This window comes from Pholcus phalangioides, unplaced genomic scaffold (assembly GCF_987345545.1).
Source record: "Pholcus phalangioides strain wild (caught in Gottingen) unplaced genomic scaffold, Ppha-v1.0 ptg000024l_1, whole genome shotgun sequence".
In the NCBI taxonomy this organism is placed as follows: domain Eukaryota; kingdom Metazoa; phylum Arthropoda; class Arachnida; order Araneae; family Pholcidae; genus Pholcus; species Pholcus phalangioides.
This window is the reverse complement of record NW_028301616.1, coordinates 21,602,441-21,625,773: the sequence shown is the minus strand read 5'-3', so window position 1 is coordinate 21,625,773 and position 23,333 is coordinate 21,602,441. Positions and strand designations below refer to the sequence as shown.

Sequence of the window (23,333 nt, the reverse complement as noted above, 5' to 3'; positions counted from 1 at the left end):
CTAATGGCAGTAAATTGCAATATAGCGATATGGCCAGAGTTGGTGTTTGGGTTTGGCGAAGTAGTATGTAGTGTGAAACACTGCCTTTAAGGTCAGGTAAAGTTCTTGGATTGCCAGGACTTACCAGACGTTTCAAATGCCCCCATAGCCGAAAATCTCATGGATTTAAGGTTCGGGGAGGCCATGGATTAGGGAAGTGCCGTCTGATGACACGTTCTTCTGTAAAATGTGTTTCAAGAACAGTCTTAAAACACACTGCACTGTGTGGAGGAGCTCCACACATTGCAGTGTGAAGCGTAGTTCTTGCATAAAGATTGTATCTGCAAGGCAGTGACGTGCTTGGAACAATTTCGTTCTACAACAGCAATGCATATCGCTTCCCGGTGATCGAAAATGTCAGTGGAACTGTAGAACGTAACTCCTTGTAGAAGTAGGGACCGAGAATTAATGTGAATGCAGCAAATCCACACCATACCGTCACTTTTGGTGAATGCAACGGAACCTCTAAGACAGTGTTTCTTAACCTTTTTTGCCCGTGACCCCCTTTGAACCATAATTTTTTTTTTCCTCGTGGCTCCCCTTTCCTACCCAGAGTTTTCGACCCTCATTTAGAAGCAAGATCCTTTATACGTATTGAATTGATTTTTTTCAGTGAATTTATACTGAACGAAAATTTTGCAAATCAGATTGGCCTCCAGACCACTGGGGGGGGGGGGGGGGGGTCATTCAAGTACTACGTCAGCATCGAGTGGGAGAGGGGGGTTTCGGATTTGCTGACTTTTGATGACAAGGTGGGTTTGAAGATTGCTTACGTCATCAACCACCCCTTTTTGAAGATATGAAATATTCTAAGCTGCTGACGAAATTTTTCTGACGGAGGGGAGGGGGGGGGGTCAGTGTTTTGCTGACAGGGGGGCAGGCCCGTCATTTAAGGGGGCAGGGGGGCCGTTCTTCCCCCCCCCCCTCCCCGGCTTTTGAAACTCCACTAAAAATGGTATATATATATATATATATATATACCCCCCCCCCCCTCGTGGAAAAAGTTGAAATGACGGCCCTGGATTTGAAAAGGTGGGTTAGTTGCACACGAAGGTAGGCATGGCCACCGAATTGTACTGTTTCACTCTAGTCTGAATTGCTCTTGGAACAACAGATTGTTGACATATTTCTTTTTTTCGCTTGGCCTAAGACCAAGTACGAAATATTTGTTGCGAAACAACGGGGTAGGTGGACTCGATACATCGATTATAAGTGAAAGACACTCTTCACACAAGGAAACGCACGTTCTTCAACATCACAGTTTTATTTACAGAGCCATTCGACTCAGCATGTTGCCAAGAGGTCAACTCATGGTCCCTACAAGGGGTGGGCTGACAAGGCTCCAGCCCTGGGGCCCGGGATGATTTTCATCATTATTTTTGTTTTTCACGTTATAAATTCATCATAAAGGGGCCCCATGAAAGTCTGGTTGGGAGGGGGGGGGCCCGTAAAAGATCCCAGCCTAGGGGCCCTGCTTAAGTATGTGGAGCCATAGGTCAACTACAATTCTCTTCATGCTTCCGGCATAACCAGCCATTATTATAAAACCTTCGCTTTCATATCGTCACAATATTTACCGGTTGAAATTTAATTTGATGAAGAACTGTGGGGAAAAAATTAAAATTCTAAGTGTAATACGGTTGGAAAAAATGTGTCTACTTCCAGAATCTATCAGACTTGCCCATAATCATTAACCTGACCGTTGCTGTCTTAACGAATGGGCCGCCCTGACACGGCCAGGCACCCCCAGTGTATGAAGGGCGTAATGACAGTGGGAACTGATAAACAGTACCAAAGGATATTCAAGCCCTCTGGTGGCGAAATGTGCAACTCATTTTTTAGCACCCCCCCCCCCCCCGAAACAAATTCCCATCCACTTCATGAAAAGGGTTCCTTCACAAAATTTCACACTTTTCTGATGACTGGTTTCGTCTATAGACTACTTTGAAATAGGGTCTCTTAATTATGGACGCCCTGTATACATATCTCATTAAAATCCCGCGGAAAAAAAATAGCAGACGACAAGAGCTTTCGGACCACCGAATGAGCGAGTGAGAAACATCTGTTGGCGATAAATCTCCAAAAATGGCGGGTTTTGACTCTCGTGAATGAAGAGAGAAGGGGGGAAGAGAGAAAAGTGGAGAAGAGTGTGTAGGCTTCTTTTTCAGAGCTTTCTCTTCCTCGCCAAACAGATCATTTCATTTCAGATGTTCGGTCCGTCAGCGACGGTGTCGAGCGCCTCTGCGATCATCACCACCACCACGGGCGCAGTGAGTACTTAACTGTGTAACGATAATACACTGTTTATTTTGATTATTTTTCAAATCTCGAATGAAATTCATGTTTCGTCAATTTTATTGACATTGTCATGTCAGCATGTTGGTATGAAACATTGTATTAAATTCAATTACAATTAATCGAAGTATTTTTAGAATGATAATTATGGGTTATTATGATACACTGTCACATGATCATCATTACCAATCGACGCTTTAAATAGCGTATATCGATTAATTTTTTTTGTAAATTATTTTAATATATTTTTTTTCTGAATTTTTCGTGTTAAAAGCGGGACCGTAGCGTGTCTTCTCGGGGGGGGGGGGAGACATTTTCTTGTGGGGGGGCCCCCACAAAAAAAAAATTATGAAAAATAAGTGTATTATTTGTGAGGCCCCAAATTCGACCTCGGGGTCAAGTGATTTTTCTGAGGCCCTACTTGGCGAATTCTCGAAAATTTGAAGCGGTTCTCATTTTTGTGAGGGCTCGGGTGGGCCCATGCGTTAAGACGGCCCTGGTGTGAAGTCTAGATGAGATCGAAATGCGTATCAGATCAATAATTTTATTTCAATGATTTGTGGATCTTACGTAACAGGTGGGAGGCCGTTACCCCCAAATTATTGTGGATTTTTATTGATACGCGCGTGTATATAATGGATTTCCTGTGTATAAATTAAGGTGGAAGAGGTCCCGAAAATTTTTTTAGGCCTTGAACTCGCAGTTAAGAAGATTCCCATGAGCTATTGCGTTCTCAAAGTGTGTGTCGCGGCTCCTAGAGTGGCGTCACGGAGAGATGTTTCGATGTGTCCCCCGTTGAGTGCTTTGGAATGATTCTTTTCAGACTGTTCTGGGGAGAGAGCCGCGGTCACAAACAGTGACAAGCCAAGTGTCGGGGTGGGGGAAAAAAAGCTTGAGAATCACCCCCCCCCCCACCCCCGGGGGAGCAAATTTTAGGTGAAAATAAAAGCGATCGCATTACATAATGGGGGGGGGGCGGTGAAATCATGTTTGCCCTCTCTCACAAATATCCTACTTACGGCCCTGTGTGTAATGAAACCAGGGGCGTATTAACAGCACCATGGACCCGAACCTGGGGGGATGGAACAGGTGGATCTGGTGCCCTGGGCGGTGAACTACAGGGAGGTGCCGAATTCAACCTTTAACTGCTGCTTCTATATTACACGGGGATGCCGAAATGCGTGCATGCCCAACACCTGCTGTAGCAGAAAGCCAGCGCGCGAAGCTCGTGACATCACTGAAGTCGTCATTCCACCTATTGTCATTGGATGTACTGCTGGGAAAAAAAAGCTAAAGATTTCGCATACGTCGGCTTGCTTATATCCAATGGTTACAGGTGAAATGGACGACTTCAGAGACGTCAACGCTTCGCGCGGAGAATAGCTTCTGCTATAGAAGGTGTTGGCTTGCCCCGGGGTGACAAAGTACAGTGACTCCCGCTTATAACGTTTTGAAACAGTCATTAAAAAAATCTTTGTAAGCGGGAAAACGCTGTGAACGAGAAATCTTAACGAGGACTAGTTAGAATCGATGCCTCGGAAATGTCTCACTAAGCGGGAAAAACGCTCCAAGTGGGAACGTTATAAGCGGGATCGACTGTATATATAGTTGCGGCTCTGCTCCCCCTCCCCTCCACTGGGCAAATGTTCTGGGTTCCGGCTTAGCTGGATGTAGTACTTGCCCACCACTTAACATAATGTCTTAAGCCATAGTACCAAATCTTATTACGAGGCACCCTATGTGTTTCAGGACACCGGACCGTGAAAACATTGAGACGGCACTGAATATTGTCAGCAGCTCATGTTGACGTGAAACATTTTTTTCACATGTGAGATCGGTTTTTTAATGTTATAATGTTATCTCTGGATATCAAGCACGATTATGAACCGAAGGCTCGGTGCAGTTTCCCGCCATGTTTGATTTGCTAAGCAATCTCACCCCCCCCCCTCCCCACTGTAACGTGAGAATTTCATTTTCGAAGCCGCCCCCTTTTCTGTTCTGGAACTGCCAGCTGAAAATCATTGTCAGTGTGTTACAACAGTGTGAGCACCCAGTGGCGCGTTTACGAAGGGGCGGGGGGAGAGCGGAAAATTTAAGGAATGAGAGGCGAAGAAAATTTGTAGAATGGGGGGCAATACTTTTGTATAACCCTCAATAAATCCCCCTCTGCAAAGACCGAAGGGACTAGGTGAGAGTGACCAAAACAGTGACTGTGACCTACGGAGCCTTTAAGCAAATATGTCAATGACCAAACGAGTGACCTACAGAGCGATGGACCAGGTCAGTGAGTGACCTAGAGCAGTTGTTCTCAATCTTTGGTGGCCCGGTAAATTTTTTTTGTGTAAGTGGAAGGCCCGGTCACATACATACACAGCTAACGAGAAATTAATGGGAAAAATAAAACTCGCGCATCACTCACGGGCCGGTGCGACTAGTGTCAGGGTCCGGTACTCGGCCGTTGAGAGACACTGACCTAGAGCATGTGAAAGACTAAAAGAGTGACTTCAGAGACAGGTATTCTTGCAGGAGGAAGACAAAGTGGGTTATATAGCAGCAGTCTCTTAACCTTTTTTTGCCCGTGGCCCCTTTGAACCATATTTTTTTTTTCTCGTGGCTCCCCTGTCTTACGTAGAGTCTCCGACCTTCATCTAGAAGCAAGGTCCTTTATGGTATACGTATTGAATTGATTTTTTCAGTGAATTTATACTGAAGGATAATTTTGGAAATAAGATTGGCCTCCAGACCACTCTCCTAGAATTTATTGAGCTCCCCAATAGTCCGAGTTATATTCAGGACCGTCTTAACATCATGGGCCCGCTAGGCAAAGTTATGCTATGGTAGTCCCATACTTAAATAGACTGCATATTTCCTACTTATTTTCAAAATTTATTGTACTACACAAAATATCAAGTGGGGTTCACTTATGAACATTAGACCCCCGGGCACCCCCACAAGAGTGGGACTGACAGAGCTGCCTCCCGGGCCCAGATATGGTTTTCATAATTTTTTGTTTTTCACACTATAAATTTAATATAGAGGAGGGGGGGGGTCTGTGCGAAAAACCCCATCCTAGGAAACGTGATGCAAAATGTAGGCGGTTAGGCCCGAGTGGGTCCATGCCCTAAGACGGCCCTGGTTTTATGGGTGGTTTTGTTGGATTCTGTAAGTATCGTTACTAACATAAAAGTTTTTTTATTTCTTCACACCTTAATTCTTCTCAGCTCTCTGCAGCCCTCCAAACCACCTGTCATGGCCCCTTTCTCCATTTTCTCCGATGGCCCCCCCGAAGTATTCCAGTACTACTAGGGAGCCATATGGCCCCTGATTGAGAACCACTGGGTTATACCGCAGGGCGGTGAATTCGAGGAAAGGGTAGTCAAGACAGTTATACCAGAATAGGAGAAAAGCGACAAAATCCGTGTAGCCCACAGACGCCAAAACCATAAATGCGCCTCTGTAAACATCAATGTGTGTGCTGACTATAAGCTTGTCAAATGGCCCTGTCAATGAGGGTCCGTGGGCATTGTGTTTAGTGACCTAAGAGAATTTGCAGACATGTGAGTGAGACAAGTGGTTTGCAAGTAAGTGAATGACGAAGAGTCAGAGTGAGTGTAAGCCGTGGATTGACCGAAAGAGCGACCTAGAGAACGATGGACCAGGTCAAATGAGCCACTAAAAGAATGATCAGGAAAGTGTATACGCATGTGAGAGAGGGACAAAAAGTGACTTATATAGAGACAGGTGTGTATTTACAGGGGAGGGACTAAGTGGGTCGTTGCCCCACATCCAGCAACCGGACCGCATGCCTAGGATGTTTGGCAGGCCCCCCGGTCAGATTTTTCTCAATAGTGAATTTATTGTGTGTGTGTGTGGGGGGGGGGGGGGTCGTCTCTGGTTCTCTGGTTGGAACTCTGTCAATCCCACCCTTGTGGGGGTGGGGTGAATTGGGTTATAGCCCAATGCGGCAAATTTAGAAATGTGTGGGTCAAGATAATTGGACTAGAATGAGAAGGGCGGTGAATATGTTTCTGCATAAAGCCCGCACACGGCGTAACCATAAACCACCTCTGAGGAAGGGAATTACAAAAAAAAAGCTAGGCCTGTTTTTCTCGCATGGACAAACAGGGCAATTGCTCAGGTCCCACAAATTTTCAAGGCTCCGAAATTGGCTGCTTGTTAAATTATTTGCACGGGCCCATCTTCACGTCTCTGCCTCGAAGAACAGGGACATATAACTAGTCCCCCTCCCCCCCCCCCCCCCAACCAGTGCTGTCTTAACGCATGGGCCCACCCGGGCACCTCTAGAGGAAAGGGGCCTCACAAAAATGAGATCTGGTAAAACTTTTCTAGAATTTACCAGGTAGGGCCTCAGAAAACCCACTTGGCCCGGGGGCCCATGATGCTCTTAAGACGGCCGTGCTCTCAACGCAGGCGCTGAAGATGAAGAATAGCCTGGTTATCCTGGCAGTATCTCGTATATTTTTTTTAATTTTTACACTATTACATCGGTATAACCCCTTATATCGATGTGAAGTTATTATATCGAGTTTATATCGAATCCAGGTTACAGCTCCTGGATTTAGAGCAGCCCCCTATCTGAATGGAGAAAACAATCAGAAACAATGTTTTGGGGGGTTCCTTCAACTTGTCCAATGGCCCAAATCATTTTCCCACCCAAGCGAATGGTTGTTGCTGAGAGGCCGGCCGCTCCTTCCTCCTAAAGGAATTCTTGAATAACAATAGACTCCAGCGAGTATCGCTGGCATCCGCTCCCCTTTGGAATTCCGGGGGGGGGGGGAGAATAATGAATGCTGCTGCATATATATGTGAACTATTTGAACTCTCTCTCTCATTACAAAGGAACTGGAACCGATTCTCTACCATGAATAAAAGGGTGGTATTATTGTGTTGTGAGAGAAAAGATTGAGGAAAATTCAACTGCTATTCGATTGTTTCAACCTGTAGGAACATTTAACTATGTTCCAGAATTGAAATGTTTTTCCCACCTTACACTGTCTTTCAAACAAACATTCTTGTGTGAACGTGAATGGGTATTGTTAAAGCACGATTGTTGCCAAGAGTTGTTGACACATGATTTCCAATTCAATGAAATCGTTAATTTAAACAGCCAATATTTATTGGCTGAAAACCAATCGTTGAAACAATTTTTTTTTCTGAAACGCCTGAGCCTAAAAGAATTGTTGCTGATTGTCGGAAAAACATTGTCACCAATAGTTATGTTGAAAATTATTGATACCAATAATTTTGAAGTACTACATCTCAAGGCCGTAGAGGAGGGGGGGGGGGAGGTGCAAGAAAGGTCCCCCCCCCCCCCGAATCGTCCCCTGCGAAATAAATTTTTGGCTACGGCCCTACTACATTTTATTCAAATGGCCGAGAAATCAAGTATTTTTCGTATCGGTTCTCATAAATACATCGCATTTATATCCGAGCTCTGTCATAATGATAGGCCCAAAAATCAGAAAAATGTCTTATGAATAAATACAGTAAATTTCATTGCCTATAAGCCACAGTTTAATGAGATTTGTACACCGCTTATGTATTACCATTGAAATTTAATTTTCACTTTTTCCTAGAAGTCACTTCACTTTGCTAAAATCACTGAATTATCTTTGGCAATGATTTACTATATTTGTTTATAGCCCAGTTTCAATATAATTCGTACGCTGCTGATGATATTACTACTGAAATTTAATTTTCACTTTCATCTCAAAACTTAGATGTAATGAAAAATTTTTTAATTATTTTTTCAGTAATTAACCATCCAAAAAACTATAAAAAAAAAACATTAATTATTTTTAAGAAAGCTTTTTCATCGCAATAATAATTGGTACGGGAAACAAGATTCTTACTTTATTGGCTTTTAAAAAAATTACCGATGGTATTGTTGGGAAAAACATTGTTGCCAATGGTATTGTTGGGAAAAACATTGTTGCCAATGGTATTGTTGGGAAAAACATTGTTGCCAATGGTATTGTTGGGAAAAACATTGTTGCCAATGGTATTGTTGGGAAAAACATTGTTGCCAATGGTATTGTTGGGAAAAACATTGTTATCAATGGTATTGTTGGAAAAATATTATCCAAGTAGCGCAATCAAACTCGGACTGATTTCTGCGCCTCGGACTGATTTCCCATAGAGGGATAATGTTAATGAATCTTGCTCGTAACGTCGATGAAAAGGAACCACCTCGGATATAACAAGAAATTTTTCTGTATCTGTTTCACACAATGACGTATTCCTAAGCTTAGAGCTGATGAACATTAACGCGCTCGCGCGTGTTCACTACGAACTAGTTTTGTTATTACTTTGTAACAATGGCTCGATGGGGCGATGAAAAAAATTTGAATTGATTATTCTTTTATAAGGGCCATTGAGTGCTTATGGAGTGTCGACTATAAGATAGAAACTGCTCCAACCATAACAATTTTGTTCATTTTTGAGGAGGAACAATTAGGTCGAAAAATATCGCGCACAATTTGTTGTAAAAATTTTGAGCCAAAGCATACCTTTCCTCCCCCCCCCCCCCCCCACCCTAAAAAGAAAACCCATTATTTCGTGTTACTCAAATCAGTATAGTCACGTAAATTTCGCAACCTTTCTTCAAGTTTTCTGTGTTTTGAATCCAAATATCTCAGCGAATATTGAACTTAGCAAGTGGAATTTCTGTTGTTGCCCTCAGAAGAGACAGGGGCAAAAGCTTTCTAATTGGGTTTTTGAGCCCAGCGTGCTCATATAAAATATTTTTTTTACATTTAAATATTTATTTAACCCCTTGCTCAATATGAATGACTAGTCTGAGGTCTTAACGCTATTTGGGTACTTTTTCTAATGGGAAGTATGCCTATAGGATCAATGGCTCACCACAGTAATGTGCGGTGCGTACTGTCAGCTATGCAACCTGTATAATATAACACCACACTTTACTCTTGCCCCTCTGGATTGAACGGTTAGTGGAACACAAACATATACAGTAGTACTCGGGCGTACAGTCCCTTTATGTAGAACAATATACTTGTTACAATATATTGTTACATCATGGATGCAACAGTTGTGGCGAAAAGGGATTCCGATGTGTGCTATAGCAATGCAATGAAATCTCGATATAACGAGACTCTGCTGACCAAGAAAAAATGTTGTAGGTCATCGTTATATCAAGAGGTAATTTCAGGCGCCGCCAAATTTACGTTCTTGGTATCTCTCCTGAATTGGCGGCGTTAGTACCCCCTTATAAAATGCATTTTAACTACGGTCGGCTCCACTTAAACAGATGAAATCCTCCGGCACCAAAATTTATGTATTAAACAGACAATGTTCAAGTTCCCCGCTTAATATGATAATTTCAGCGATTTTCACCCGCTCAATCGATTATTACGTTTCCCGCGTCAGCTGTTAATACACATCAATCATTATACACATAAGGTTTTTATTGAATGAAACATTTTTGGAATTAAATGGAAAATATGTTACTAAGTTAAGTACATTTGAAAATATGCATTGGCCTCAAGTATTCAAGTAGTCTTCAATACATACTTATATAATTATTTTATTTTCTGTTGAGCCAATAGAGGGCGCTAACTTTCGTGATGAAAAGTAAAAGCCTTGCGTATTGATCATTATAATTAAATAAAATTTTCATTTTATTTTTGTCTGATTTATTCGAGAAGCTTTACTAATATTGATCTTTTTTTTTTTATCAGTTTTCAATATATACAAACTAATATATACTAACGTTGTGAAATGGCAATTGAATTGTTCCCCGTTTAATCGGATATTGTGTGCTGGAATCGTTGATATACGATTCAGCGGGGACCGACTGTATTTGTTCGGAGCAAAAAATCCTAATCTATTTGTTGATGAATAAAATTGTTTTACTGTTTTACCAACACAACAATTTTCTGTATTACGTAGAAAGAAGCGTCACGGCAACTTTACTAACACTTTCGGAGGGCAGTCAGTGCGAAATACCGATGTTATTAAAAACTATCGAAAGGAAAAACAGTGATGAGGAATTTGAAAATACGGTGATACCTAGGCTAACGAAGGTAATTCGGAATCACGTTCGTTAGCCGAAACGTGATTTTCCATATGTTTCTATAGAATATCGTTTAATTCTTTCCAGGTACTGTTCAAAATTCAAAGATAAGTTTTTCAAATCACCAAGGAGCGCTACAAAAAAATGACTGAAGTCTAAAATGAACAGCTTCAAAATTGGATAAATGAGAGTTTATGGGAAGATGAGAGATATACCGAAGATATTTAAATTTTAAACTATACACACAACCAATACCAGCTTCAAGTTCAACTAAAGCAGGTGTTGGCACAACCGAGTCGACTTTGTAGGTGTCCCCATCCATTTGTGGTTTTGGTCAACTCATTTCTGTGTCTGGTACATGAAGATCATGGGCGGAGATACGGGGGGCGTGGGGGGCATTGCCCCCCAGCATCAAAGGTGAAGTCAACAGATCTAATGTATATATGTATAAATGAATCGACATTATCTTGCCCCCCCCCCAGCAATAATGACCGTGCCCCACCAGACTTCCAAGTCTATCTCCGCCTATGATGAAGATGGAAAATGGAAGCTCCTAGAATGAATGCCCGAGTGTTCAGTTTGATGCTTGCACTGAAAGAACGCGAACTCTGAAAAAAAAATAGGCTCTTTTTTTGAACGCGTTTTGTATTAACTGAGTCTTATAATTTACATGAAATGGTTCAAAAATTTTCAGGAGGAGGAGTAGAGGTACATCTGGAAAAAGATTCGGTCTTGAGTGACAGTAATTCTGATTTATTTATTAAAAAATACCACTGATACGTAGCTCCAAACACACATTGATTCTAAATTAGGTTAGTCTGTGCATCCATATCAACGAAAATGTTCATTAGCCGAGGCAGAAAAATAATAAATCTTCGTTATCCGAGAAATTCGTTAGCCGAGGTACCACTATATTGAAAGTGATTTTCAGTAAAATATCAAAAATTGTAACGGTTCCGAAATATCCTCAATAATATCGTTATAGAGGTATTTGTCATAGTAAAGGATCCCAAAGAAGAATGTTTTGCAACGAGCCCTCGGCTGACTGGAAATGCTCTGCAGTAAAAAAAAGTGTTTTCTACACTTTTATTTAAAATTCTTGCAGATTGTTCTGCAGTAGCATCAATTGTTTCGCCAGGGCCTTAACTGGGAAGGGGGGGGGGGAGAAAGGGCAACTGCCCCGGGCTGCAAAATTCAGTGGGGCGGCAATTTTCAGGTGGGAACAAAAAAAACACCATTACAAAATTATCGAATTTTAAAGCTATGGTTGGCAAAATAATGTTTGCTCCGGGCGGCAAAAATCCTAGTTACAGCCCTGGTTTTGCGATGTACGTCGCAGACTTTGACATATTCTGATTTGTGGGTGGCGGTGGTGGTAAAGGATATCATTCTATTGAGGAGTTTAACATTTGACTTGTGGCAACTCTAATCAAGATCATAAACTCTAATCAGAAAAAATATCCCTTTAGAGGGATTTATCGTTATATGGAGTATCGTTGTAGTAAGGTTTCGCTATTTCATTTCTCTAGAATTAAGTACCAAAGGATGAATGAATAGAAATTGAAATAAGATGAATGATTAAGTATGGCGCTTCCATTTCCACGAATAAGAGTCTATTGTACGAATTGGAAAATTTCGGTGCCGCTCTCTTGTCCGTGTACCACGGACATTGAATGTGGGTCTGAGAGAAGTCCAGGAATTTCATACATACGAAATCCAAAGATCCAATCTCTTTAAATCCTAATCTTCAATATTATAAGGAATATGGAGAAATAAAAAGATTTTAAAAAAAAAGTGGGGGGGGGGGCGTTTCTCTACATCTTTCGCTCGATTTAACATGGGGAAAAAAAGGGAAAGTCATCGGAATATTCTCGAAAATGTTTGAATTTATGAATTTCATGTTTTTTTCCCCTCGAACCTAGTATTTGGACGTCATCGCAATGAATGGGGCTGTTTAAAGATGAGAATGGTTTTTGAAAAGCGGGGAAGGTTATTTGCCCAGAACTAGTAGAAGCATATCTTCTCTCTTTCTGAAATTCCTTGCTCATCTTACATGGTGATTTGATATGGCGCGCGCGCGCGCCCCCCTCGCCATATGCTAATTTGAATTTCAAAATAGCCTTGGTTCCGTTGTGGATCCTCGCCCTTTGCTGGTTTTCTTTTGTTTTGTGTGAAGAGGATTGCAACACGCTGTGCGGCCCTCATTCTTCGTTATCGGATATACGATCTCTTCTCTATTTCCAAGCTCGGCGCAACGGAGGTGTTTTTCTATTCTCCCAGGTTTGGTTTCGATTTTGTTTCTTGTTTATTCATCCGCTACGGATTGAGCACGAAGATAGGATATTTCAATAAAATATTTTTGTTTTAGCTTCGGTTGCCTCATAGGAGTTGCCATATGGGTGCTCTTCTGATGATTAGGCATGGACCAGCGTTACTCAATCAATAGTCCGCGGACCAGAGGTAGTTCGAAGACAAAGTTAATTCTGACAGAAAATGTTAAGTATAATTAATTAGTACAGCAATAAAAAAAATCTTAGGGTAACCATATCTCAACGGAAAAAATACGGAAAATGGTGATACTGAATATGCGAGATGTATATAATTGCATCCAAGAAATGCAATTTTCAACGAATTTGCCAAAATTATTGCTGGAACGAAGTAGAGAGCCGCTGCTAATCGTAGTGAAAAAAAGTGTCAAAAAACACACTTCATCATGACTTGAGTGACCATATTTCATTCAGAAAAATACGGGAAATTTGGCGCTTAAATTCGGTAAAATACGGGTCATCGGCAATTTTCATCAAAGACATTTCTTAAGTCCGCAAAATCATCTATTGCTTAAAATTATCAACTTGGGGGGGGGGGGGCAATGAATAATTACTGGAAATCGTAATGAATTGAAATGTAGTTTACGGGAAAAACTTAGATCGCGACAAATATGGTCAGTATTTATAGTCATAATTATCGTGAAATAATTTATGAATGATGAAAATTATCTTCACATTCACAATTTAAGTAAAGATTGCATATTCAAATTATAAATTATAAAACGGAACAAGTGCATAAAAAAAGTGAGAACGACCAAAGTTACACGAATAAAACTCAAAATACGGGACATTCTTGGATAATATGCGTTTATTCTTGAATTTAAATGTTCCTTACTTTATGAGTCACTGATGAAAGTTCGTGGTTCGATGAATTGTTTCAGCAATTTTACTGGTCCTTGGGTTCAGAAAGGTTGAGAAACGCTGGCATAGACCATAAATGCTCAATCTATGACCCGCTGGTCAAATGTTACCCTCGGATCTATCTGATATAGCCCACGACCTCAAATCTAATTTTGTAAAAATGAACTAAGCGGCACATTTACAGATGGCTTATGTGGAACTGCAACGGGGGGTCACTTCAGTTAAGTGGCCCGCTGCACATTTTCAGATTGTTTGAAAGATCCAGTGGCATATTCAGATTACTTGAGTGATCCGCTTCAGTTCCAGCTCATTCAAAGAACTCGCGACATATTTATAGATCCCTTGAATGACCTACGGGACAGGCACGTCATGCACCCCCCCCCCGGCTTTTGAAAATACACTAAAAATGGTATATATATATATATACACATACATACATTGAGTACATGTGCTTTGCCCCCCCCCCCCGGAAAAAGTTGAAATGACGGCCCGCCCTGCTACGGGACAGTTCCAGAGCATTTAACCGACCCTCGGTAGCAGTTCGACGTCCCTTGTCTTACCCGCGGCACCGTCGGAAATGCCCATGGAACACGCAGGGTTAAGAACCTGAGAACTTCTGCATGTGGTTTGGATCTTCTCTGGGTCGATGGTGATTATTATTCCAACCCAGAATATTGTTGAGAATTGATTATTGTTCCCACCATTTGCATTATATTCGCCCCCCCCCCCTCCCAGATTAATGGCGGTCTGAATCAATTCATATTAATTTTTTTTATAACATTCAAGGCGAGTTATTCAAAAATGAAAAGTTGTTCATTTCGTATATTTTTATGGAACTATCATTAAGGTATTCGATTACGTTAAAAACTTCATTTTGGAAGCAGATATCGATTTTTATTTCCTTTTTCTATTAAAGCACTCTTTGTTCTAATTCCAAAACAGTCCTTGTTTTATTCATATAATGCTTAGAATCGGAGTTACGTTCACTTTAAGGTTGCGTTTTTACATACAAGTAATCTATGCATATAAAATTTAACATGTCCTAACTCACTGATTTATCATCGTCGAGCCGAAACCGTTGAAGCTATAAACATGAAATTTGGTCGGTGGTTTTACTTCATGACGTAAAGACCTTTCCTTAGTCTTACTAAGAAGGGGCTTTTCGAAATTCAACTCCTAGGGGGGTTTCAAGGGTTACATGTAGAAATCACACTGAGTAGAAACCGCGGAAACTGCAAATATGAAATGTGGTCGGTAGTTTCATGATGAAAAAGCTCACTAAAGAAGGGCTTTTCGAAATTTTAACCCCAGAGGGGGGGGGGGGGGTGTTTCAGGTATAGTTTCAGCATATCGCAGAGCCGATACGCTGAAAGTATGAAATTTGGTCAGTATTACATTTTATAGTGTTGCCACCCACTACAACGGGATTTATAAGCATTCAACCCCCAAGGTGATCATGATAGGTTCAAATGCTATACGGGCGAATCATCGCGAGTAATTTTCAGGTTACCAAATTCACTCGAGCAAAGCCGCGGTTAACAGATAGTGCTTGAGTAAAAGCATCTTTCTTGAAATACGTTTAAAGTTATCTTTGACATTTTACTTGAGTTTGAAACACGATTTCTAAAAATATATTCATTCTATCATTACGAAATTTTAATATCTTATTGCTAAGGTTATAAACCAAAATCTAAGGTCTATCTCACATATTTCTCTAATTACAGCGTTTTATACACGATATGATAAATGAAATTTCAAATAATCCACAATATAACATCAACGGGTTTCGGTGTAGCTTGTGAGCATACCATACAATCCTTCAAATTTTGGTTCGTAACCTGCACCGTTAGTATCTGAATGTACTGTTAAAATAACATTCCATTCATAGAATTTTTTGCAATCGTTTTTCGAATAATACACGAATTTTCCTTTAAAAAACGACACAAAAATTACAATAGGGGTAGTCCGAAATTTATTATTTTCACCATTTTGAGACCCGTTCTATCAAAAAATATCACTCATGGATACCTTAACTCCCCGATTGTTATTGATTTTTTTTTTTTTTTTTTTGCTTTCTGTTAATACGGTATCAATAACCTGTATACGCTGTTAGAGCTGAATGAATACAAGAGTTTGTCTATCTTTTAATATACTTAGTTTTTGTCGTCCATCCAATGATGCAGGTACGCACCTGCATTTCCACAGGAAAATCGTCCTACTGGTAGCGCGCTATTTCACGGTGCACTGACTTTAGTAGGAATCCATCGATATCATCTTTTAAATGTTTTATTTCATATTACATTGATGTATTAGAAGTAGATGCAACAGGATAAGAGCAGGGGTTCCTGATTTTTCCCCCCCCCCCTTCATGTTGTCGAGGGGAAGGGGTTGACTGATCTCTTTGGTATTCAGGCGTACACTCGGGCGATTGACTTCTGTAGATTAGTTCCACTCATGTACAAACCCTCAAGATGCTCTGGTAAATGAGTTTTCTTCGCAGTAAAACGAAAAAATTTCAATTACTTTCTGTTTGAATTTTAAAATAATCGATAGAAATGTTTATCTGATGTAGGAAAATCCTCGGATCAAAACATGATCATTCATAATCAATAATAATAGTATATATATTTTTTCAACTAGTCAGAAAGATAATCTACTAGCCTTTTCGATTGTAACATGTTACACGTCAAATTTTATTATTTTTTCAATTAAATAAGAAATTTCCAGAAAGGGTTCGTCTTCAAAGGAAACCTGTTGCGCAAGGTGATTATGAATAATCATGTCGAATTATGTACGTGAACGGCAATTTTATTTTTGGTTTTTTTTTTAGTCTTCTCATTGACAGTCTATTGATTATGAATGATCAGGTTCGTTCGTATCATGTTCAGGAATATTAATATATAACATTCCATATTATTTATTATTTCTATTTCTCTCGGACCCCGAAGCTCTCAATATTTTTATTTTCTTTGAAGCTGGTTTTTGTGCGAGTTCAAGGCAAAGGAAAATTTTTGTTTTTGATTGGATCTGCCTTTTATAGACGCTATCTTTTGTTTTTCTGGTTCTGAAAAAATTTCTTTTTGAAGCCCAACTTCATATTATATAGCTCTCCATACACAGGTTGTACTGTAAGTGCTAATGCGACCTTTATCTCATCAATCGTTCGTCGTAGGGGTATGGTTCCCACTTAAAAAAATTCTTAAAATGTGTTCAAAAATCACCCTGTACCAGTTTTGAGAGTGGAGATAGTGGTGTCATAGAAATAAATAATCTAAATTTTTTTTAAAGTTTCCCCCCCCCCACTAATTTCCAACTACAGTAAACCTCTCGATAACGGACACCCATGGGACCAATACTTTTGTCCGCTATTGGGGAGGTATGATATACAGTAAAACCTCGTTTATGCGAATTCCACATTTATACGATTATTATTGCTTCGATCGTAATTGGTTCCTATGTTACTGTGTGTAAAAGTAATATACCAATGGTTATGAGAGAGAATAATCATCAATCGTCTCGATTAAGAAAGTTTGATTACATTTCACTTCATTTATCACTTTTACCAGCGATTATGCATAATATCCAAATAAAGTTGGAAAGTTTGATAAAAATATGCAAAAATTATAAAACCTTCTCTTCATTAAACCAGCTATTTTTATTAACCGTCACATGATACGTGTATTACACATATATTGCAATGAAAATTATATTGAAAAGAGTGTGTGTGAAGAAGGGGGAGAGAGAAATATAAACGTTCTTAACAACGTTATCAGTTATATGTTGGCTTTCTTCACACTTGCCAGCATGTGCAGACAAAACCAATATTACCATTTAGAACCAGTATCCTGGACCATAATTATGTTCAATTAATCAGTTAGTTGATTGCCGGATCATATATACCAATACGAACTTGGGATTATATACTATAATCACCGTTGAATATGATTAATTCTCGATTTATGGACAAAAATGCACAAATTAGAGTTTGGAAAAAAAAGTTTGATTTTACTGTCTGTTATCGAGAGTTCACTAATGGGGAGTGAAATACATTAAAGCTCTACCGCATGGGACTGGGAATTATAAAAATATTCGTTAACGGGAGAAAGTTGTTGCCCTATATCTTTTGAACCCAACAACAATAATTGTTTTGACTGCAGTACGAGTTTCACTGATATATTTGAATTCAAAAATCGGAGAAAAGTTGGGAAAGAACAGAATACAGTGGGGTGGGGGTGGGGTTGTGAAGCGCTGTCCGTTAGTTTTCGCTGTTTTACCCAACTTTTGTGTTTTTGAATCCAAATCTCCTGGTGAATATTTCACTTTATAGCATTGGATTTCTCTTTGTTGGGCTGAGAAGAAGAGACGGGGCAGCAACTTTCTAATTGGATGTTTGAGGATGGGGGGGGGGGACCGTATGAAATTTTTATTTTGTGACACACTGTATTCTCACTCGAAAAACGTACAGGGTAATTTTTGAACGATTTTGAGCAATTTTAACATTTGAAATCGTACCTCTACGACGAACGGTTCATGAGATAAAGGTCAGATTAGCACTTACAGAACACCCTGTATATAAAATCGATTTTCTTTGTGTGTGTGTGTGTGTTTTCTTAATACAAATCTACAATTTTAGACCGATTTTTGCCAAATTTTGCACATATACCGATTGGGATACCCGATTTGAACGAATTGGCCTTTAAAAGTTGAGCAGGGCAAATGCCCGAAATGGTCGGGCAAAAAAAACAAAAAAAAAACTGTCGGTTCTTAAGTTTCAACAATGACTTTTAGAATGTTATATTTGCTTGTCGCAGGTTTTGGATTGCTTCCCAAGCAATACGTTTCACACATGTTTATCACTTTTTTTAATGGGTTGTTACTACTTCAATGCTCCCAGTATATGGAGGAAAACTCGAGCAGCTCCGGGTGTTTTCGCTACTTACGAATAACCCTGTCGAATTACGTACGTGAACGGCAGTGTTTTCCTTTTTTTTTTTTAAACATATTTCCATTGATTATGAATGATCAGGTTCATGCGTATCATGTTCAAAGAATATTAATATAATCCCACATATTATTTATTATTGCTATATATATTTCTTTCTCGGCCCTGAAGCTCTCAATATTTTTATTTTTTTGGAGCCGGTTTTCTGTGAGTTCAAGGCAAAGGAAAATTTTTGATTGGACCTGCCTTTATAGACGCCATCTCTCTTTTTTTTTTTTTCCTTTTGGCTTTGTGAAGCTCAGCTTCGTATTATATATAACTCATTTTTCCCCCTTTTTTTTCTTATTAAAGCTGTCGCTTAAAACTCTTCCATTTCTCTTCCCCCCCCCCCTGAAAAGATGGCCGTTGGAAAAAGCCGATGTCGTAGAAATTTATATATTACCAACCTATATATATATATTTTATATATATATGTGTGTATTCAACATGGCGGCAGCTGGTGGCGGGACTTTTCCGCCGTTTTGACGACAACTTTTTTCAAAGAGAATATATTTTTTTTTTGTGACAAAATGTTTAATCTTTTATTATATATATACGGTATATTATTATTTTTTTTTTTGCAATAGTAGTTTCAATGTCCCTCCCCGTTTGACTCTAGAACTCCGCCTCCCATTCGATTCAATAAAGAGAACGGGGTTTCGGTTCTTCTTTTTTCGGGCAATGAAATACACTTCTTTTCGGGTGGAAGAATAAGAAAAGAGACGTTGGGGGGTTCGTATTATGAGACGTCAAGTTTTTTTTATATTCTCCCCAATTTTTGAGGAAGGGACGCTTTTTTTTTTCATAAAGAATTGTGTATTTTACTTACCGGAAGTGTGTATATATATGAAGAGCAATGGGCTCTGCCTTGGTGTTTGTGCCCCACATACAGACGCATTACAATCACAAAAGAGTGTGTAATAGGGTGATATTCTAGTTGTGATGGGTGTATATATCTTCCTGAAGAAAATCAAGACTGATATTGGATCTAAAGATTGATGCTTCATGCTCTGGAATTTCATTGTTTTATAATTTTTTGCGGGTAGTGGTACGATGTTATCCACGGGTTTTGATTGTTCTGTTTGTGATCTCTGATTTTTGAGAATCTCTTTATAATCATAGTGCAGGGCTTGAAAAATTGAATTGAAAATTCGGTACCAGGCAGGGCCGTAACTAGGCAGGTGCACCCGTACAGGGCCTACTTGGAATTGGAAGGAGGCAAAAATGGGCCAGAGGGGGCATAAATTCAAATTCTGGCACAGGGCGCAAAAATGACTGGCTACGGCCCTGGTGCCAGGCATATCTTTCTTAGAAAAACAGTCTGAAACAACGTTGTTTTTCACTTTAACGGGACCTAGACCCCTTGTCATGTTGGGGTTGACACACTTACTAAAATTCCAGAAGTTCTGCGCTGTTCTTAGATTCGCATTTTACAGTTGATTCCACTTATGTTATTTTCGTGGTCTCAACTCTAAACGGGAAATCTTATCGAGAATTACTAATCTCTTACAACGTTTTTACATGACGCTTTTTTGAAAAACGTTATAAGCGCGCAATCCACTGTAGTCGTCACGCATAAAAAATTTCATTCACCATTGGGCCGTCCTAGCTTATGCAACTCATGAAAAATGCTCTCTCAGCGACTTCGAATGAGCCAGTTGTGATTTATCTGTGCAGTGTGTATATATATCATTACGTGTTGTCCAGTTAGTAACAATGGTAATAGAGGAGATTCATGTCCCCGTCAATCAAATCCTATGTTTAAGCCGAAACATCAAATTAGTCATCTAACAGTCGCCAATAAAGATTTTTTTTTAGTCGCGATGGTGACCTGGCGCCAGAGATTTGCCAGCCAGTGATTATGGTGGAGCTTTTCGGAGTTATAAAGTGTCTTTAGCCGCTTGGCTGCGGGGAATAGTCGGAGAAATACTTCTCTCAAAACGGCAGTTAAAATTTTTTTTTTCAGTTGCCTTTTGTGTAAGATAGATGGCACTCAAACTCACGTAGCAATCACTATGTCAATCACTGTGCAATCAATCGAAAAAAGGTGTGATGCAAACTGAAGAATCTGAGTTTGAACCCTCAATCATCGACAAAATAGTGCTTGGTGGCAGGCAGGCACTCTACTACTAAACAATATATACCCATCCTATTTAGTATAAGCAAATCTGTTTGAAAATAAAGAATAAACTAGAATATATATATATATATATATATATATATATATATATTAAATTGGCCATCTGTACGTCATTTTAAGAACTTGCTTTAAAAGGAAAAAGAATTTCAAATTGACGATTTGAAATTTTTTTGACCACCGTTGATCAGGCCATTCTGAGGGTTAGTTTTCCAGAACCGAGGTGCCTATAAAGGTTAACGGGCTCCTTGTCCAACTTTGAATAAAAAAAAAGTTTGCCCTTTCAAAGTGACGTATAATTGTTGAAAAAAAAAGCAGGTTATGTACCCCTTGAAACTCCAGGCTGACTCATCCGCCATCTCTGAGCGCAAGTATGAAAAGTTGTTCCCAACCTGCTTTTTTTCCTCCCGACGTCAATCGGGGTGGTAAAACCAGTTTTTTGTTTTAAGATGGAGGACGATGAGTCCGCCAGTCTTGGTGAAGTAAAGATATGATTATACCTATACCTATTGGGTGCTTAAAATCACCGTGGCGTAAACGAGATGAACCCATTGAACTCTACGCATGTCGATTACAGCTCGGACGAACGAATCCTTGAACGCGCCGCCTTCCGTCCAACCTAAAATCTTGAGGAGAGACCAAAAAAACTGAGAATTTCCCCCTCGTTACCTTTCCCACATTCTAGTTCAAACGCATTTACGGAGGAAAATGAACACTGGGAGCCTAATTGATGCTCATTTGTTAGTTGGTAATGGCGAATCGCTCATTTGTACATCTCGATATGTCTTTTGTCCCTCTTTCTTTCTCTCTTCCCTTCTTTTACATCAAGTAATTAGGGCAATAGTCAGATTGACCTCGTAGGAAAATAAAATGAGACTAGTGAACGGTCCCCCCCCCCCCCACAGACAAATCTTAATGGTGTTTTCTGAAGTTTCCGCCCAGAATTTGACATGGTGGAACAGACGGTTCCTTGGCACGGCACAAAATTTGCATAGAAAAGGGTAAAACTTTGGACGAATAAAGCATCTCTCCTCTTTCTCACGCATCATCTGCTCGAGAAAGAGAAGACGACTCATTATACAAACCGCCATGTTAATGAACGTTTTCGAGCGGCGGAACTTTGGTGTATGAGTGTCTTTCGCAACTTTCCTTTCCTACGCCAATTTAACCATTGCCGAATAGGAAAAGCACTCAGATAGAAGGGGGTTTGAGCTGCCCGTCTTCATTGGGAATTAGACGCGCGGATGTGGTCAGTATTATATATACTCCTACATGAAATTATTGTTCGTAGCTAACTTCAGATTAATCATATTGAAGGAAAAGTCTTTTTCCCCCCACTGGTGACACTAAAAGTATTTTTTTATATGCCGCTGTTCACGAAATGTTTACATATTTCCCGTCTAACCGCAACAGCGTGGTTTTCATTCGGCGGTCGTCTTCGTCGAAGCCAAATCTTGAAAGGCATCGAAAATCATAGTAGCAAATCTCATAATCATGAGGCACTCCTATACACCTGAGATGTCCGAGTGGGCTCATGCGTTGAAACGGCCGTGGATGTCCCCCATTCGTAGCAACAGAAAAAAATAATTTCGATGATGAAACAAGATGGCTGCGAATATTATACAGCAGGGCTTGACAAATAGAAAAAAAATTTTAGGCGCTAGCGAAATTTCTTATCAGCCAAGAGTGAGTTTAATCTCTAGAAAAACTGTCCCAGATAACGCTTCTTCAACTTCTCTCGGTCATTCATAGACTCGAATTTACCAATCACATACAGAAAATTTAAGTCGCCAATACGATTTCCGCCAATACATGCAGTGTGCGCGTATTGGCGTACACTTGGCGTATTAGTGTACACTTTCGCGTGCTCTCTCTCCACGGAGCTTTCCTTCCTCCTCCACGGTTATTTCCCAAATGCTCTAGCTGTTGAAGGTAGCTGTGCACTAATTGTCTTAGATTAATATATGCAGCAGTGTTCAAACTTTTTATACTTGCGGACCAGTGAGATTAAAGGAAAAATTACGCGGATCGGCATAAACAAATAATTTTTGTAACTCGGTAAAAAAAAGTAGAAAGGTTAAGAAGTTTTGCCCCTATTAACCTATATTTTATCATGTGAGCAACGTTGAGCTGTGACCCTCCCCGTACTGCCACCTATCAAATGAAAACAAAACTATTTGTGAACAAAATAGCTTAACTAAAATTGTTTGTTTTAAACCGGTGTGTGGCATAAAAATAAATAGAACATGAGTGGTATGCGATATATTTTTCATTTTCATGGTTACATATTGGTGTAAGTGCTATGCAAAATGAAAAAATAATCACAATAATTTTGTGCCAAACAAAAATATAGTAACTGGTATTATACGATGCACAAGGGCCCTTTCACATGGAGCGGGGGCATACCATTTACTACTTAATTTTCAAGCTGCATACCCTATAAAAATTATCAGTCAATTTTAATTGGAGAATTTACAACAAATATTTTTATTCTTATTTAATGGGTGGCAGCAGCGATCCCTGCGCGAAGTTCCTCTATTTCAGGGGTTCTTAACCTGTGGGGCGCAGTCCTAAGTTGGGTCTCCGGGGCGGGTCGTTATATAAATCTACTAACAACCAGGCACTCTGAGCTACGGA

General features: G+C 39.9%; 1 protein-coding gene across 1 annotated transcript in view; it reads left to right on the top strand.

Moving 5' to 3' along the window:
- Positions 1-2,185: 2,185 nt before the first annotated feature.
- The window catches only part of LOC149068976 (extracellular sulfatase Sulf-1-like), an 86,109-nt gene continuing 64,961 nt past the window's right edge, over positions 2,186-23,333 (top strand). Inside the window, exon 1 of the mRNA XM_089250390.1 lies at positions 2,186-2,309. The gene's annotated coding sequence lies outside the window, so the exon portion shown is untranslated. The remainder of the gene's footprint in view (positions 2,310-23,333) is intronic.